General features: G+C 41.0%; 1 protein-coding gene across 3 annotated transcripts in view; it reads left to right on the top strand.

The window, feature by feature from the left end:
* The window catches only part of ROR1 (receptor tyrosine kinase like orphan receptor 1), a 377,323-nt gene that overhangs the window by 213,688 nt on the left and 143,349 nt on the right, over nt 1-20,286 (top strand). The window lies entirely within an intron of this gene.

The following is a 20,286-nucleotide window of genomic DNA, read 5'->3' as shown; positions in this document are numbered from 1 at the left end:
CAACCACCCTGAGTCACTGGGATCACTCATGAGAAATCCAAACCAAACCTACACTAACTATGTGTATCGGGTTGGGGTTCTCCTTGTGTAGTGCACAAGCCACAAACCAAGAAGGTAATGTAAAAACTTGGTCTGTAATTAATTAAACTATGAGATACTACAGCGGACAACCTAAAAGCAGGACATAAAAATGTCTCAACATCCCAGTGGGTGTGGGTCTCCCACCAAAAACAAAATTTAAAAAATCAAAGCCAGAAAGCAACAACAGCAAACTCCTGCTGATGTTAAGTTTACTTTGAAATATTATAGTACATGTAATAGAAGAAAAATGCTACCATTAGTGAGAGTCCATAGAGAAAACACATGGAGAAGTTCCTATCTTGGAAACTGAAGACAATAGACAAATTTGGGAGAGTGGGTATGCTAGAAAATGTTTCATAGTGAAAAATGATATAGAAACCACAGGGCGAATACAGGATAATATGAAAAAAGGTGGACATTTTAAAAGAACTAAATAGAAATTCTAGAATTAAAAAGAATTATAGGAATTAAAAATTCATCAAATGTGTTGAACAGCAGATGCATTGAACTGAAGAGAGAAATGGCTAACTGGAAGATAGATTTGAAATAATGTGGTGGTTAGGAGAATAGACTCTGGGGCCAAGGTGGCTAAGTCTGCATCCTGCCTTTACTGCCTGCATACTGTGTGACTTTGGGTAAGCCACTCAGCCTATCTGTGCCTTGGTCTTCTCACATGTAAGACAAGATAATAGTAGTAACTATTAGGGTTACTTCTCATAGAGTTGTTGTGAAAATTGATCTGGCTGGCAAATCTGATAAACTAATTAGAGAATAAGAAGTAACAGCTGTTTTGCTTAATATGGTTATTACTTGGGTTTAATAGTAAAAAATCATAGGTACTTTGGCAGGCTTGTAAGGAAAGCATATTATAGACTTGGAGTAGGAATTTCAGGTCCTGTTAAATCCGCCCATGTCAGCAGCTGCCCACTCTGGCCTTACATACATGAGTGTTCACCCACACAAGTGCCATACTTTTTAGTGTGCTGAACAAGATTTCCCATGGTCTTATACCCGTCGACTCCTCTCAGCTCACCCCTACACCCCATACTTTATACTCTATTTGTTTCAACAACCTGCTTCTTAATTTCCTAAATATACCCTTAGGGATATGCCTTTGTTCATGCAGGTTCTTCTGACTGGATAGCTTTAGCCCTGTTCTACACTTGGCTAACTCTTTCTTTACTTAAGCATCACCTTAAATATTTACCTATCTCCTTTTCCCCACAGTGCTGAATAAAATAGGCAGTATTGCTGCTTTGTTGGACCTTACATTCTAGGGTAGAGACAGACAGTTAATGAATTCTCTCATCAACCTCATGACCATGCTGTCAATAAAGCCCCACAATATTTTATATGTGGGACACCATATCACTTTATATCTGGTTTTTTCACTTTATATCTGTCTTGATTAGAATCTTTGCCACTCTGTATTGAAATGATCTCTTTTGTACATGCTTCTTTGAATTCGGGCTCCCCTGTCTATGGGCATGCTCTTCTTGCTCAATGTATTGCATGTAATAGAAAACATCACGTTAAATTCATGGGTTCAAATACCATCTGTGCCAGTTCATTGCTACTGCATGTGAATACCTACCAGGTGTAATGGACTTGCTAAGCATGTTGCACGTATCATGTGAGTCCATACCACACTGGGCAGTAGAATAGATAGGCAACTGAGGCTCCTACAAGGACAAGGCTGTGGGGCACAGCTGGTGAATGGCAGTGCCAAGATTCCCACCAAGGCCTCAGTCCACCTCCAGCATAGCAGCTGATTATACTGACTCCCTGGGATTTTTATTCCCTCCTCCCGTGGGGCAATTTCTCTCTCATGGAGAAGCAGTTGAAATAAAATCCATCATGTGACATTCTTTAATACCTTTCTCTCCACTTGGCTACTCTGTTCCACCCGTCAGTCCTACCCTGGCTCCCCAGCCTCATTCAGGTCCCAGTGTTCTCTTAACCCAGTCCAGTCAGTGGCACTGAACAGTTACCTGTCCAACAGGAAATGAAATTTAAAAGAGACAAGACCACCAGGGAAGAGGCGTTGAAAGCTACTATTGATGGGGCACAGGGCTAATTTCTGAAACAAATGCTTCGGAACCAAGTGTTTCCCAAAGTAAATGAATCTATAGGGGCCCAACCTCAGCTCCCCCAGGGGCATTTTGGGGTGGGGTGTGATAAGGGCCTCTTTCCCCTTCTTCCATTTTCAGTTGCACAAAGTCTCAGAGGTTCTCTATAGAAAGCCAAATATTTCTTTTGGAGAAAGGGCTGGAAATTGTACCCCTAGGTAGCAGAAAGGGAGGGAGTCTAATACTTTTTAAAAAAAATACTGAGGCCTGCTTCCAAATGCAAAGCGTTCTCTGTGTGGACAGACTAGATTTGGGCATATTTTTGTCTTGGCTTGCTTTTTTAAAAGGCGAGCTGACTTTCTCCATGACCTTAGAGTTTGACACATGGCAGGAAAGTGTACAGCATGGCCCTCGTGAGCATGAGCTCTAGAGTTACTACGACTCGGCTTCCTTTTGCTCACCTGTGGAGTGAAGGAATTGGTAGCTATCACCTGAGATTGTTTTCCTGGCCAAGAAACACATCTATGGGTCACACTTGTGTCATGCCATAGGATAGCTGCTTGCAAGGTCACAACTGACAGATATATGCTGGCCTCAGCCCTGGAGCCCACCTCATCCCTGAGAACTTCACTGCCAAGGGGCTGTGACCAGGTTTTCTAGTTCAGGAGTGGTTGCTTCCTCTTGTCCCCCCTCTCTGTTAACTTGATTTGTCCATGGCATGTAAAGAGTCTGTTTAAATGGTATTGACTAGCTTATGGTTTGCAGCTTGGCTCACAGCTAATCTGAATGGGATAGCTAAATGCTTTCCTCATGCAACTAATCATGTGTATTTGAAGCACTGGTAGTGGATGAAGAGGCAACATAGGAGTGGACTGGAGCCTTGGTACTCAGCAAGCTGAAGAATAATCCTCCAGGGACTGGAGTCTCTGACAGTGCATCATCCATCTTTTGTTTGATTTTCAAAACTGGCAGCCGATTGCAGGAATTTCTGGTGAAATCACTCGAGTAGCCACGTAGTGTTTAATACCACCCAGTTTCAGCGGGTTTTGGCATTAATCATATCTTTCTAATATCGACAGCATCCTTTTCATTAAAGGACTGACATTGTCCTGCCACTATCAACAGCAAAAGCACTTGGAACCCCTGTAACCTCATATGGGAAATGGGGAGGGGATATTGACTCTTAAGGGTTGTCATAAGCAGTGAATAAAATGGGAACTACCATCACAGTGTCTAGCACAGATAAGTGCTCACTGCAGTTACTTCTCTTGCCCCAGCCCCTTCTTATTCCTGGGGGATGGTAGTGTGACCTGGGGAAAGAGCACTTAAGAAGCAGCTTATATTCTAGCTCCACCTCAAGTCCGTGACCATTATGAAGCTCCAGGGCTTCATGGTCCAGTACAGTAGCCACTAGCCTCCCGAGGCTGTTGAACCCTTGACGTGTGGTCAGCCCAGAATGAGATCAGTGTAAGTGTACAGCAGAAATTGGATTTCAAAGGCATAATGTGGAAAAAATGACTTAAAATAACATAATTTTTTACTGATTCCATGTTGAAATGATCATTCTTCACATATTGAATTATGTGAAATATAATATTAAAATTAAGTTAACATATTGTTAAAATTAATCATATATTATTAAAATTAATCTCTTAACCTGTGTTTCCTCCTTGTAGCATAAGGAAAAGTTCTCATATCTATCCTGACCTTAAAATTTTAGGAACTATGTTTTATGAAAAGAAATTTTTCTGAACTTTTTTTGTGTGTGTCTAACACTTAAAAATATTTGAAGTACTTTAAGTGCAATGGATTATCATTACTGATTATAATCTGATAATTCTCAGAGAAAGTCAATATTTCAAGTAATCTCCCTTCTGTGGAGAAAAACTTTGTAGGTTACAAGTCCAAAGCACAAAGGAATCATTCTTGGATAATGGTTACACAGGACAGCAATGGAACCAAGGACAAGTCAGGAGGTCCCAGGCCCTGATGGTCCAACATTGTCTACATCTCTCACACTTCCCCTTGCACTGTTCCCCCCGGCAGGCTATGCACCAGCTGCAACACCTTCCATTAGGCTGCCCTAGCAACCCAGGCTCTTTCCTGACCAAGGGCATTTCAACATGCTGTTCTTTCTACCCAGAATCCTCTTCTCTTGCTTTTCTCCTTCTTCAGGTCTGGGCACAATTGTCACTCTTCTCAGAGAAGCTTTTCCAATCATCCAAAGTTAGTTTCTTTTTCTTTTACAGCAACTAAAAATAAAAATTTGGTCTAGGCTTGGAAGTAGTGAGAACACCTTCTTGATCGGAAAGCAGAGGAGGTTCTGGCCGGTTCTGCTTATGTTTGCTTTCTCTCGATAACTAGCAAGTTTTTAGTCCCTTTGCCCAGAAAGCAGCATAGAAGAACATGACATGGAAATCAGTTCCCCTTCAGCCAAGCTGCTCTCTCAAGATTCTTGTTAATCCTCTTTATTTGACCAGTCTATTCACTTTAGGGAGAGAAACTTGCAATATGAGGGCTATGGGATTCTGTCAAAAAGAGAAGGAAAGTGATCCTTTATAGTTCTTCTTGATTCTTCAAAGCCTGCTCAAAGGGGAGGAATTTGCCATGGGGCACCACAAAGAGGCAGAGAGAGTCAGCCATCATTTCTGCTGCAGCTCCAGCTCTTGGCCTCAGTTTCCCACACCAGCCCTCCTATCCCCTCTCCTATGTGCCTCTGTATGTGGACCAATCAGCTTAGAGGCACGAAGCCCTGGGGTATTCTGCAAATTGCTAACTTGGCTGTGTGAGGAGCACAGAGCTCCCTCTTCCCAGCAACCAACACCTGGTTGGGACAGAGGAGCAATCGAACAAGCTTGGAAATGCTTATGCTTTTGTTTTTATCATGTAGAGTTGGAATAGAGATTTATTTACCTCCTATCATGGGTTTCAGATTCCTTACACCCTTGGTACCATTTTTGGTAATTCCTGGTAAACACAAGATTTATAAATAATAAATAGATTTATAAATAATCAGGAAGCTACAGAGAAAAAGTTTCTTGGTTTTCCCAATCCATCTTTTTCCTTGCCTTGCATGCCTTTTGGTTTGGATTTAAGCCTGCCTGCTAAGGGAACCCACTTGTGCATCCATTTCAGAGATGGCTTTGGAGTTAACCTCAATGTGCTTCTAGAAGCTTGGGGTCTGAGGTCCAACTCACAGGGATCATAGGTCTCTGTAGTCCTGGGCCTGTGGCTTTAGTCAACTCTTACACAAAGACTGTCAGAGACTTTTGGACTTAGAGACCTCTTGTCAAAGGGACAGAGAAGAGATCGGACACAGTGCTGTGCCAGCTGGCCCCTGCCTCACCCTCCACTGCTCCCCCTCTTCACTCCTGTTTGCTGTGCACTAGAACCAAGCTGCTTATAGTTTCAGCCTCTGTGCAAACTTCGCTATTTGTTATAATAAGAATACCCCCCCAATCTTTTGTCACCCTTAAAGACCCATTTCAAACCTCACTACTGCAAAGGAACCTTTTCTGACCCCTCCTCTCCCCATAGGTAATCACATCTTAACTTGGTGGGGAAGTAAAGAAGTCCTTGTGCCTCACCACACTGCTGGGTGAGGCTTATCTTCATGTGTGTTCTTCCTCTCCCTCCCCTTCCTTGTCCCTCACATATAAACTATTCATTAAGTATATTCTTCGTTTCAAGCATAACCCTCATGGAGTTCCCATTCTAGCGAGAGCATCAGCCAGGAAGGGCAGTGTGGAAATTTCTTTGAGAGCCGCAAGAACAGCTTGCCAGGCTGTGAACTTCTTGAAATCAGGAATTATGTTTTATTTATATGCTTCCCCATAATTCCAACTCTAGGACCAGTATTTGAATAAATAACTAAATGAGTGAATGGTGAAAATCAGAATATCAGATTGAAAGGTACTTTAGAGTAGTTGTCCTTAACCTTTGGTGGGTATTGGAATCATCTGGAGAGACCCATGCTCATTGAGGCAGAATGGACCCTAAGCCTCTGTAATTTTACCAACTTCCCTGGTGATTCTGACAGTAGTTTTTAACCTCAGCTATGATTGGAATCACCTGGGGAGTTTTGACAATTATTAATGCCCGAATCTCTTCTCCACACCCATTTTGATTCCATTAGTCTTCTGTATAGTTTGTGATTTGAGGGGTTTAGAAGCTTTTCGGGAGATCCTAAAGTGCAGCAAAGCTGGAGAACCACTTTTTAGTCTTCTTCTAGCCATATCTGCCATGCAGTCAACTCTTCCTCTCAGATTTTAATAAGTGATGTACCAGGTACAGATGCTCGGAACTTTCTCCATTTCTGTCCTTAATTTTCTGAAGTAATAGAGAAAAAAAAACTGGGGTTGCAGTGAGAAGTTTTTGGTTTATATTTAAACTCTGTGACTAACAGGCTATTTGAAAATTGAGTTTTAGTTGGGTTATTTTCCTTTGTTTTGTTTTTTGGTTTGTGCTTTCCACCTGTAAAATGGGGGAGAATACTAGCCTTCCAGGGTTATTCTGAGTACTGAACGTAATAACATAGGTAACAGGCCTGAGCTCAAATCTCCACCCCGATTAAATGAATAGAGGCATAGATTAGATTGGAATTGATATTGACTTTTTAAATTGCCTGAATGAGTTGGCTTAACTCCATCACCTTTTCTACATGGCCATCTAGAATAAGCCTTCTGTGCCTTGTGAAATAATACCAGCTATTAATAACTACCATATATTGAAAATTTTAATGCGCATGAACCATGTTAAGTGATTTGCATGTATTGTAACACTTCATCCTCACAGTAATTATAAGAGATAGTATGTCCATTTTACAGATGATAAAAAAGGAGACTTAGAGAAATGTAATGAGCTGATAGTGGCCTCCAAAGAGGTATGTCCATATCCTAATCCCCAGAACCTATGAACTTTACCTTATTTGGGAAGAGTGTTTTCAGGTGTAGTTAAGTTAGGGCTCATGAGATAAAATGTCCTGCTTATCCAGGTGAGCCCTAAATGCCTGCAGGTGTCCTTGTAGGACAGTGGCAAAGGGAGATATCCTACAGACACACAGCGTAGAGGGTGATGTGGAGATGAAGGCAGGGAGTGGAGTGGTACAGCCACAAGCCCCCAGAAACTGGAAGAGACAAGGAATGGACTCTCCCCTAGGGTCCCCAGAGACAGCACAGTCCTGCCTGATTTTGGACTTCCCAGCTCCAGAGTTGTGAGAGTATAAATTTCTGTTCTTTAAGCCACCAAGTTTGTAGTCATGTGTTACAGCAACATTAGGAAAATGATAAAAGCAATTTCAGCAATTTTCCCAGTCACAAAGCAGTGAAGCCAGAATACAAACCCATGTCCTTGGTTAATATATTATATTGCCTCCTAACAGAATTAAAATTTATAATAAAATGCCTTACATTCATTTACTCAACAAGTGTTTGTTGAGTGTCTACCACAGACAGGGCCTATCTTGGGGTCTGAAGATGCAATAACGAACAAGACAGAAACAGCCCTGCCATCAGGTACGCTACCATTTAGTGGAAGAGAGAGACTTTAATAATTAATTACACATATACACATATACTAAAAGTCATTTAATTGCAGCAGTGATGGGTGCTCTAAAGAAGTATGTTTGAAAACAGACCATTACCCTGGAACAAAGGAGTGTCCCGTCTTCCCTGGCTAGGCCCAGCTAACAGCCGTCTGAGGTAGTGGTCAGTCCTTCATATTCCCTGGCCTGTTTCCTGGGAGCTTCCATGCCTACGACTCCATGTTAGCCCTCCTGAGCTGGCGGGGGAGACAAGTCTCTTATTTGGGATAAGGACCCACAACAGGAGAAGGCATAAGGCCTTCAGCAGGCAGTGAGCTCTGCAACCCATTACTGACATCATTATAAGGCAGCAGAGTGTGGGGAAACTGCTCTTAGACAAGGTTGGAAATTCTTGCATTCCTGTGCCAGGCAAGATTTCCTCTAGGGCCATGAGAAACTCACTAATCATCTCTTTAGTTCCAAGTGATACTACTTCAGGGCAGATCCTGTCAAGGCCCCGTGCTTAAATGTCTCTTTGCCTGGGTTGATTCCATCAAATGCTTCATTTGCTTTAAAAAATGCTCCAAGCTTTAGCTGGTCCAGCCACTTAGGAAGTTCAATTCCCCACACGCTTCACAAGGCTCCTAGCTCTGTCCCCAATTGCTACAACTAACACTAATTCATTTTCTGCAAATCATTTTGTTTGGTGGGCCTTAATCATACCTGACCAACTCCAGCCATTGGCATATGGTTGTGCAGAATTCACATTGACTTACAAGAATTTCCTATCCATGGCCTTTATTGGTCTTTTGAACTCAGAAACCCATATTTTTCCTGGAGAACCTTCCCAGGTCTTTAATTTCAGTTCTTTTTCCAATACTTACATTCACTCATTTATTCAACAGGTATTTACTGAGTGACTGTGTGCCAGACATTATACTAAAGATACAGAGATAAAAACACAAGATTCTACTCTCATGAACCTCACTTTTTGGTGGGTTCACAAGTCCCTGTGTAGGAAGTACTGTTATAGAATATTTCCTGAATGTTTGTTCTGTCCCAGGAGCTGTATTAGACACTTTGCTTATAATACCATCATATTCAATGTGCCATAAAATGCTGTATGCCCATTTTAGAGCCAAGAAAACAAGCTTATAGAAGTAAAGTGACTCAATTACTAAATGGCAGAGCCAGGATTCAAATATGGATTTTCCTCATTACACAGTCCATATTCTCAATAACTACACTTCTGACTTCTGGTCAAGATGGCAGCATAGGCAGCCATGGCTCGCCTCTGTGCAGAACTACATAAAAATTACAACTAAAATATAGAAAAACCATCACTCAAAACTGTGAGAAATCAAGTTGAATGGAAGCCTGACAACTATTGAGTTAAAGAAACCACATCCATCCAGACTGGTAGGAGGGGCACAGACCTGGAATGGGCTGGTCCCACATCCATGTGTGGTAGATAAAAATGCAGGAGGAATATCTTGGGAACAAGGAGTCCCAGCCCTGCACCAGGTTGCCCAGCCCAGGGTTCCAGTGCCACGAAGATAAGTCCCCACAATTTCTGGCTGCAAAAATCATCAGGGGTTAAATGAGTAGAAGAAACTTCTGGAGCCCCAAGCAGTTCCTCTTAAAGAACCCACACACAGACTCACCTACTCAGATTCACTCCCTCTGAGCTCCAGCACCAGGGTGGCAGATTGAAAGGCACCAGTGGCATACTGGGAGAAACTGAAGTGTCTGGCATTAAGGTGAGCAGAGGCCATTGTTCCTTTTCTAAACCCTCCCCCCACAGACCCACAGATCAGGCAAGCTGGTGCCATATCTGAGTTTCCATCAACCTGGCTAAACTGTTTGATTCACCTTGGAAATCCCCAGAGACTCCACCCCATCCAGCTTGCACACCTACCCAAGATGCTTTTCCATGTGAATGGCTGGTCTTGGCCCATGCTTCACAACTTCCTAAATCCTCTCAAACAGGCAACAGCCAGCCTCAGTGAGCCCCAGGCCCAGCAGTAGCAGCAGCCAGCCTAGATTCACAGCTTGGCTTTGCCTGGGGATCTCCAAGCCCAGCACAAGTAGCGGCCATCTCAGATTGTTTTATACCTCAGGCAGGGTGGCCGTGACCAAAACACAGGTGGGGGCTGACCTTGGCCTGCATCACCAAAGAAACCTCAGGGGCAGTGCACTCAGTGGACAGCTACAGACCACGTTGGAGCACCACCATCCTGTCCTTGCACAGTTCATCCTCCACAGAGGGCAAAGGTTGGTGCTAAGTGGTCACAGCCAACTCTTGCAGCTGACTGGCCTGGGCAAATCCCTCCCATTGATTTGCCGACAGCAACCAAGGCTCAACTGAAAAAGGAGGGTGTACTCAGCCCACACCAAGGGCATACCTTGAGTACCCTGCTTGGGTGAAAGGGGAGGCTGTGCCACTGGACCTTATAGGACACCTACTACATTAGGCCACGCTACCAAGACATGGAGTCAAATCAATTCTACCTAATACATAAAAACAAACACGGGGAGACTGCCAAAATGAGGAGATAAAGGAACATGGCCCAAATCAAAGAACAGATCAAAACTCCAGAAAAAGAGCTAAACGAAATGGAAATAAGCAATCTATCAGATGCAGAGTTTAAAACACTGGATATAAGGATGCTCAAGGAACTTAGTGAGGACCTCAGCAGCATAAAAAAAGATCCAGTCTAAAATGAAGGACACACTGATTTCAATAAAGAACAATTGCCCTGGCTGGCATAGCTCAGTGGATTGAGCACAGGCTGCGAACCAAAGCATCGCAGGTTTGATTCCCAGTCAGGGCACATGCCTGGATTGCAGGCCATGGCCTCCAGCAATCGCACATTGATGTTTCTCTCTCTCTCTCTTCCTCCCTCCCTTCCCTCTCTTAAAAAAAAAAAAGAACAATTAACAAGGAAACAACAGTAGAGTGGATGAAGCCGAGAATCAAATAAATGATTTGGAACATAAGGAAGCAAACAAACAAACAAACAAACAAACAAAAGCAATCAGAACAAGAAAAAGGAATAAAAAAAATGAGGATAGTGTAAGCAGCCTGTGGGACAACTTCAAGTGTTCCAACATTCGCTTCACGAGGGTGCCAGAAGGAGAAGAGGAGGAGCAAGAAATTGGAAATCTATTGGAAAAAATAATGGAAGAAAACGTCCCTAATTTGGTGAAGGAAATAGACATGCAAGTGCAGGAAGCACAGAGAGTCCCTAACAAGATGGATGCAAAGAGGCCCACTCCAAGACACATCATAATGAAAATGTCAAAGGTTAAAACTAAAGAGAGAATCTTAAAAGCAGTAAGAGAAAAGAAGTTAGTTACGTAAAGGAGAGTTCCCATAAGACTGTTAGCTGACTTCTCAAAAGAAACTATTCAGGGTAGAAGGGATTGGCAAGAATTATTCAAAGCCGTGAAAATCAGGGACCTATAGCCAAGACTGCTCTACCTAGCAAAGATATCATTTAGAATCAAAGGGCAGATAAAGAGTTTCCAAGACAAGGAAAAACGAAATAAGTTAATATCACCAAACTATTATATGAAATTTTAAAGGAACTTATTTAAGAAAAAGAAGATTAAAACTATGAACAATAAAATGAAAAAATACGTATTTATCAACAATTGAACCTAAAACAGACTAAGCAAACAAGAAGAACAGAGACAGAATCATGGATAGGGACAGTATTTTGATGGTTGCCAGATAGGATGGGGGTCTGGGGGAATGAGTGAAGAGATGAGGGGGATTAAGAAGTCCAAGTAGGAATTTACAGAATAGCCATGGGGATGTAAAGTACAGTACAGGAAATGGAATAACCAAAGAACATATTTGCGTGACCCATGGACATGAACAGTGGTGATTGCCTGAGGTAGTGGTGGGTGTTAGGTGGAGGGAGGCAAAGGGGGAAAAATCAGGACAACTGTAATAGCATAATCAATAAAATATATTGAAAAATAACTACACTTCTAAAATAGTGATCCATGTTTATAGGGAAAAAAGAAGAAATGGGGTTGTAAGCTTTTTAGCTAATCCTCTCTGGAAGATAGATATTCTTAATTACTCTTAGGCAGCTTTTTAAAATTTGTGTTTTTTCCTCTAATTTCCACATTTTCTTCAAGAAATATCCTATACGCTTATAGTCAGATAAAATACATAAGAAAATGAGAAAACTCATGTATACCCTCAAAGAATTGAGAATAGGTACTTAAACAAATGTATGTGCATGCATGCTTATAGTAGTACTATTCACAGTAGCCAGGGGTGAAACATCTCAAATGTCCATTAATGGCTGAATAAATAGGCCAATTGTGTATAGATATATAATGGAATATTATTCATCCATGAAAAATTGAGTCTTGATACATGTTATCACATGGATTAATGTCGAAAACATCATGCTATGTGAAGGAATCTAGATACAAAATGTTCCATGTCCCATTCATGTTAAAAATATCCAGAATAGTTAAATACATAGAAACAGAAAGCAGATTGTTGGTTGCCAAGGGCTGAGGTGAGGGGGAATAGGGAGCAACTGCTTCATGGGTATGGGGTTTTTTGGGGGGGCGGTGACAGACGTGTCTTAGATAGAAGAGGTGGTTGCATAACAGTGGTGAATGTACTATATGCCACTGAGTTATTTTTTCCCTTTGAAATGGTTTGTTTTATGTTATGTGAATTTTACCTAAATAAAAATATGAAAACTCTAAATAAATGAAATAGACATATTGATAAGCTTTTATTATGCTGTGTTGTACTGCTGGTGCTGTGAAGGCTATGCAGGTGGATTTGTTTTGGACATGCTAACTCACTGGGGTAAGAGCCCTGTTATGGCCACTAGGCAATAAGGTCACCTTGGCACAATCATTGAACCTCGCTGAACTTCAGTGCTCTCAGCTGTCAGGAGTAATTATGTCCACTGAGGTCATTGTCAGAACCTAACATGATAATGTATTCTGTGAACTGTAAAGTGACTTGCCTATGCTTTTCTTGCCTATGCTTCACTTTTACATCAAGAACCACTAGGGGATCAGACATCATCTCTAACTGCTTACCAGGCAGGTGTGTTAAAAGAGCTGTGAAAGTAGGCCATAACATCTTGGTCATGTGTGTGTTCAGAGAACATGCCTTTTGTTGTTTGTGGTAGTGTTGTTGTTGTTGTTGTTGTTTTAATTTGTGGGTGTTTTGTTTTTGTTTCTTTACTTTATAATAAAGTTTATTTGGGTGAATAGGAATGTTTGGGCTGGGGGGTTGGAGGTGAGGTGTTGGAAAACTTTTAATAGTGCAGCCACATTGAAGACAAGAGCTCAGAGAAAGCCTGCCTTTCTGTGGGTAATGGGCATCTCTCTGCTAACGATTCTTAGTGGGAATCAGGCTGACCATGACAATGTAATCAAACCTTGGGCCCAGATAACAGGTAAATCCTGGGCAGACCTTGAGACACTGGCCTTGAAATTAGTGCTGCTTTGGTGCTGAGTAATGAAGTGTCCTGGATCAAGTTGGAGTTGCCCACTGTAGCCCATCCCTCGAGAGCCACACAAACCTAATCAGCAGTGCCTTCTCAGTTCTCAGCAGCCCTCATCCCTCCAAGAGATTTGGGAAAGACCTGGGGCAATCTTGAAAGGCTACTTCACAATCCAGATAAATGGTTTGGGTCCTTTTCCCCTGGGGCAGTTGAAACAGCCTCATTTACTCTTGTTTCAAGAAAACGCAGGACTCCAGGAGACTTCTGTTGGGAAGCTGGGTCTCAGCTGCTCAGCTCTTTTGAGAAAAGGTGGGCCTGAAGGGTGTCCTGTATCTCTAAGCTGAAAAATTTTTACAGGTCATACAACCCTACTTTCTAGCTGATAGGTGACCCTCTTCTTCCAAAGTTTTTATAAGTGGTTCTATATTAAAGCTTTCTAATGAGCAAACTTCTATATTAATATTTTCTTTAGTGACAGTACACAGGACTAACATATTTTTGTCTTTTAGAAAACCTAAGGTTAGGTTGGTCTCTTTTTTTGTTTTAGATTTTATTTATTTATTTTTAGAGAGGGAAAGGAGGGATAAAGAGAGAGAGAGAGAAACATCAATGTGCGGTTGCTGGGGGCCGTGGCCTGCAACCCAGACATGTACCCTGACTGGGAATTGAACCTGCGAAACTTTGGTTTGCAGCCCGTGTTCAATCCACTGAGCTATGCCAGCTAGGGCGGGTTGGCCTTTCTTATGCTGGGCCAGTTGGTCTTCATTCTCATTCTTTCTGCCATGTCTACTTTCAGAAAGTGGAGGAAGGCTGTGCCTTGGATTTCATAGTCATGTTGGTCCAAGTTTCCGCTCTAGTGCTCAGTAGGTACATGGCCTGGGGTAATTACTTAACCTCTTTCAGCCCTACTGTGATCATTTATAAAATGGGAATTCAAGAATTCCTATTATTAAACATTCTTACTTTGAGAAAGAGAAAGTTAAATGTTAGAACAAAAGGACATGAACTCTACCTTACTCAGTGGTTATATGTGGTCGTTTCAGACTTAATTATGACTCAAGTTTCCTTTAGTTCTAAGCTTCTAAGGCATGTTATGTAGTGTTCAAAGCAGTGTCTTATAGCTTTATTTATGATTAACCCCAAAGCCAGAACACATCTGTAGATACATTTGTAAGTACATTGAAAAGAAGCAAGAGTCAAAATCAATGTCATATTAATTCAAGCAATCTGTTACTAAACTTATTAGTGCATAGATGTATTCTTATTAAGTCCAGTGTTGCTTTAAACTTTGGAATAAAATGACAAAAGGTCTCTGGAGGCATCTTCTTGTCTTAGGCAGAGGACCAGGTGCATGGACAACTAGATGTCATGAGGTTCTTTTAAGGATTAGGGAAGATCACGCATGACTGTGATAGTGCATTGTCATTGTATTGTTGTCTAAAGAATTTTCTTTTTCTCTGGCTAAACAGTTACCATTACTTTCATTCTTTCTCTTCCTAACTCATTTTCCAGATCCTTCCCCGCAAAACGGTGGTCTCCTGGAGTGAACACAGTTCTCCCAGTGAACATGGATTGTGTATGATGCAGCAGGACCACCCCCTTCATTTCATACTTTTATTTCTGCAACCAGAGTTCTCAGCTTCTGGGTAGCATCCTCTTATTATTGACTTATGATGAGCTTGCAGTTAACTAAATTTCTTGTGAGGGTGTAACAGTTTTGCCATTTACCTGCATCTCTCTCTACCTTTTTAATCAGTAATTTATGTCTCATTCCTCACAATTCCCACCATAGCTATTCTTATCATGTTTCAACATGTTTGATTTATCATATTATTTGATGCTATCATTTAGCCTACTCATAACCTGCTAACATTGTGCTTTATTTTAACATGGCCCTTATCTAAGACACAGCTCTTGGCTGGAAAAGGATACAGACAGAGCCCCCATCATGATTATGTCTTGTCTTGTTGCCAGTGTGGAGAATTGCCTCTCTTACAAGTGTATATAATTGAGATCATGTATTTAAGAGTCTACAGACTTATTTTAGCATCTTTCTGGTCTTCTGAACTTTTTCAAGTCAGCATTCTTATTTTGTCTCAGTAATTTATTTGAAAAGCATTTGTAGGTGCTGAGTACAGAAACAAATTACGTGTGTCTATCTTCAAGATGCTCACAGTCTAGTGTGAGAAACAGACTAACAGACTAAAAGAAGTGTGTATATAGTTGAAAAAGTGTATCTCCAAATACAGTCTGGTTGGGGGTTAGGGTTTCAACACGTGGATTTTGGGAGGACACGTACCTTGGAAGTTCTTAAAACATTTCATACACTTTCACTTTGCTATGCTTCTATTTATGTTGTTCACCTAGCATAAGCTATCAACCTTTCAAAATCCTTCTGGTTCTTGAATATCCAACTCAATTGTCACTTTCCATGAAGACTTCTCTGGTTTTCCTATCAAATTTAGTTACTTTTTGTCCTATGCAATGATAATACTTTGATTGTATTTTGATTTAGCCCTGTTTATCCAGATTCTGTTATATATTTATGCTCCTTGGAAGCAGGAATCCTGCCTTAACATGCTCCCAATTTGCCAGCCCCTAATTTCTATTGGTACTCCCTAAAGTATGGCCTGAGTTATTCATTAGTTCTAAGGAATGGTGGAGGCAATTTGGTGGGTTTAGGCTGGAGAAGGCTCCAGGAAGCCTCCTGACTGTCTCCAAGTGCTGGAAGTGATGCCTTACTGAAGACAGAAAAATGGTTCCATGTTCCCTGAAGTATTTGAATTGAGGTCATGAGGTAAAAGTTACAAAGAAGCAGATTCCAGCCCAATATATGGAAGATCTTTTTAATTAAAAAAGAAGAAAAACTAAAAGGGGAAGAAAACTAACACTCACTAATAACCAAGAGTCAAACACTGCTGCTCTACATGCTTTATTTCGACTCCCACATAAAATAGTTCCCCTTTTTATAGATGAGAAAACTAATAGAGCTAGTGTAATTCCACATAGTCTGTCTCCTCTGCCTGTTCCCTCATGAGGGCGCAATCTTCCTCTTGAGACTGCCTGACCTTTTCTCAGGTATGCTCTGCGAGTGTTGTAGCTAATATTTCAGTTTTTTTCCCATCTCTAAAATCCTATGACTTGGAAATTTTCAGTTCCTGACATCAATTCAATGGGAACAGACCTGTACAACCTATCTTCTGTCATTAATTTGTGGAAGACATATATCACAAAACTCTTATTATTACAAATTATTACAGTATTTCATGTATTGTTGGTCTCATTAGTTCGTATTTATGAAACTAGAGGATACAGTTTTGGAACTATCCATACTATTAATATTGACTTTATCCTAGACAATAGGGGCTATATTTTTCAAACAAGAGCTACTCTATCTGGGGAAAAAAGTGATAATGTACATCAGCTGTCACCAGACTCCAGAAGTCAGATGGATGAGGTACTTAGCCTTGCTATCCTGGTTACAGTCCACGCCGAAGGTGGGTCCCTGTAGACTGAGCTCCCATCGCCCCCGGAGTCAGCTCCTGGGGCAGGCAGCCAGTGTTCTGAAGCAGCTGCCATTTTTCTTCAGTAATTCCTGTGTGAAAGTGTCTCGTCTGTAAGAATTTGGTTCATCTTGTTCTTCTTCCCAGAGCCAGGCTTTTATCAGACCAGAAGCGTCTACTTGTATAAAATGCATCCAAGTTGGGAAGTTTTGGATGATAAGGATAGTTGCTCATTCCAAATACATAACTCTTTTGGTCTATGGCATCTTATATTTGGCTATACCACTTTTTGTACTCAGCAGAGCCTTAGAATCCTAGAGCTGGTATACACGTTGGTGTAACTTAGAGATAATGAAAAATGATCATGTAGCTCGACTTCTCAATTCATACATTTTATTTAACTCAGTATCTCTGTTTCCTGTTGTGTAGTCACTGCCTTGAACTTCAGCAAAGTCTTTGCTGTTGGGTATGTGCATGTTGGGAATGCTATTTCTTCATGTGGTATGAAACACTCCTCTCTACTCTGTCCCCCCGACCCCAGTCAGAGGAGAGACAAATCACCAAGTGACTTACTAGGAATATCTAAAATTAGTTCTTTTTTTTTCTTTTATTTTGTTTCTCTTTGGCCCTGCTTTGTTTTCCCAGAAAATAAATCACAAGTATGGTCCTCTTCTTCTATTTTTGTTGTACCAAATGTGTAGTTCTTGGCTGAAGATGGGCTGAGAGAGAGAATGATATTTGTGAATATCTTCCAAGGTAGAAGCGCCACCAGAACATGAATATGAAGTTGACATTGCTGTGGGAACATTCAACACAGTTGGCCTCAGGTTTATCTGACGTGACTCAGAGAGGAGAAGGATTCACTCAATATCAAACAGTGCTTTAGCAGTAGAGGTGGTACCAGACCCCATTCCCTGGTCCTCACTGCATAGCCTTATATATCGCAGCTCCCTAGAAGTCTCCCAGAATTGCAGTCCAGATCAGACTGAGGAATCAGTCCCAGCTGGGCTTGGAGGCTGCTATCCGGGCAGTCCATCTGTCTGTTCCTTTCAGTCCTGGCACAGACCTCAAGGACTTGGGGCCCACACGATGAAATCCTCAGTTACCTGCCATTGTTTTCTGCACTCAACTTTTAAAGACAAAGAAAAGGCAAGAAAATAAATAAGGGATTCACTGAAAAAACAATACCCTGTATGATTCCATTTACAGGAGGTACCTCAAGTGGTCAAATTGATAGACAGAAAGTAGAATGGTGGTTGGAGAGGGTGAGGATGAGGGGAAAATGGGGAGATTAACTGATACTAAATCTTAGCTTGGGAAGATGAAAAAAGTTCTGTGAATCGACGGTGGTGATGTTTGCACATTGCGAATGCACTTAATGTCACCAGCCTGTACACTTAAACATGATTAAGAATGGTAAATTTTGTTTTGTCTATTTTACCTCAATAAAAACAATAACATCTTTGGTACAATCTGAACTTTCCATAACCTTCTGTGTATGCACCCCTAGAAACAAGATACAATGTCCTAAAGAACAATCATAACGTTTGCACTGTCTTTTATTTGCTTTGCATTTTTTATTTTTAAAGTAATTTCACATGCATGTTGTATTTAATGATTACCAAAACTCTCATGAGAAGGACACAATAGGTATCCTTATCCTGATTTTATAGATGAGTAAACTGATGCCCAATGTTACACAGCTGAAGATAATAGTTTGTACTAGAACCCAGGGCTACTAATTTGTGTTCTTGGAGCTAAGCAAGATCCACTTTTGTGAAAAGTTTTTAATTGATACAATCCTTAACATATTAGTCTTACTAACTCTGGAAGGTATACCAATATATTTTAGAAGAATTTTTAATAACTCTGAACACCAAAATAGTTTTGGAAGAAGTTTTTAACCATGAAAATGAATTAACTTAGCCATCCCATTGTCTGAGGTTTTATTGTATAGTAATAACACTGACAAACACTTATATAGGACTTTACTATGTACCAGGTACTGTTCTAAGTTCCTTAACTCTACTAATTCATTTAACAAAGTGCATTATTTATCATTTATTGAGACTAGCATGTGCTTATTCCCCTTCGAAGGGCTGTATATACTTTATCTCATTTAATCAACATACCAGTCTGACTCAGCAGGTCTTACTAAAGCTTGGAGATGTTAAATAATTTGCATGAGGACACTTGATTGGAAGTGACATACCCAGGACTCAAGTCCAGGTCTGCCTACCTCTTTATTACTACTCAAACAGATGGCGTAGAGTGAGTCTTTCTAATCACTGTCATCTCTAAATATTAATTATGTCATTCAGGGGCTGGGGCAGTGTCCAAGTGTGGATGCTGGTTGGCTCTTGAGAAGTTCTTGAGGGACTTCTAAGTTTCACCCTGAAACTCTGGCTGGAAATTTGATTCAGTTGCTGAAAGCGGAAGAAATACAGCTTTCATGTTCATGCGCAATTTGCTATTTCATTTTCTTTTATTATCCTGAGACTTACTGTAAATCACACTTTCCCATCAGTTCTGGGGGTTCTGATTATGTTCATGGGGTCCAGCTAACAGCAAGAGCAGTAAATTACTGCCACTTTGTTTGAAAATTTTTTTAGCCACAGTACATTAACTGCTTTTGTTTGCTTTTCCACTGGTGGTGTGCACATTTTTATTTCAGAATTGGTGTTTCTTGAATGTCTCATTTGTGAATAATGTAGCTTGCAAAATGGAATGATTGGATAAAAAGTATGCAAGAGGGTGTCCTATTGGCATCTGTAAGATTTTAAAGCATTCATAGCCAAAATGAGTTGTCCAGTTCTCTTTTCCTCTTGGGTGCACACACATGTGTGCATTCCTGCATTTTCCTGTTCGCTCCATTCCTCTTCAAAAAGCAATCACAAGGTGACAACCAATACAGCAACTAATATCAGGTAACTACCAAGACATGCTTCCTCCTAGGCTTCTCTCAGTAGTTTTAAATATATTTTTTGATTGTCCTATTACAGTTTTCCCAATTTTGTCCCCTTTATCCCCCCTCCACTCTGCACCCCCCAACCCTCCAGCATTCCCGCACCCCCCTTAGTTCATGCCCATGGGTTGTACATATAAGTTCTTTGAATTCTCTGTTTCCTATACCATTTTTTACCTCTCCCTATTTAATGTGTACCAATTATGCTTCTTCTCCCCTGTACATTTTCTCCCCTATGCCTTTCCTCCCCCTGCCCTCTGAAAATCTTCCATGTGATCCCCATTTCTCTGATTCTGTTCCTGTTCCAGTTGTTTGCTTAGTTTTTGTTTTCGTTGTTTTTCTTTTCTTTAGGTTCATTGCTGATAGTTGAGTTTGTTGTCATTTTACTATTCATAGTTTTTGATCTTCTATTTCTTAGATGGGTCCCTTTAACATTTCATATAATAAGGGCTTAGTGATGGTGAACTCCTTTAACTTGACCTTATCTGGGAAGCACTTTATCTGCCCTTCCATTCTAAATGAAAGCTTTGCTGAATAGAGTCACTTTGGATGTGTAGGACCTTGCCTTTCACGACTTCAAATACTTCTTTCCATTCCCTTCTTGCCTGTCAGGTTTCTTTTGAGAAATCAGCTGATAGCCTTATGGGAACTC

Source organism: Phyllostomus hastatus, unplaced genomic scaffold, assembly GCF_019186645.2.
Source record: "Phyllostomus hastatus isolate PE091 unplaced genomic scaffold, TTU_PhHast_1.1 phas_contig_209, whole genome shotgun sequence".
Taxonomy (NCBI): domain Eukaryota; kingdom Metazoa; phylum Chordata; class Mammalia; order Chiroptera; family Phyllostomidae; genus Phyllostomus; species Phyllostomus hastatus.
The sequence above is the reverse complement of the archived record's forward strand: the minus strand, read 5'-3'. Positions and strand labels throughout refer to the sequence as shown.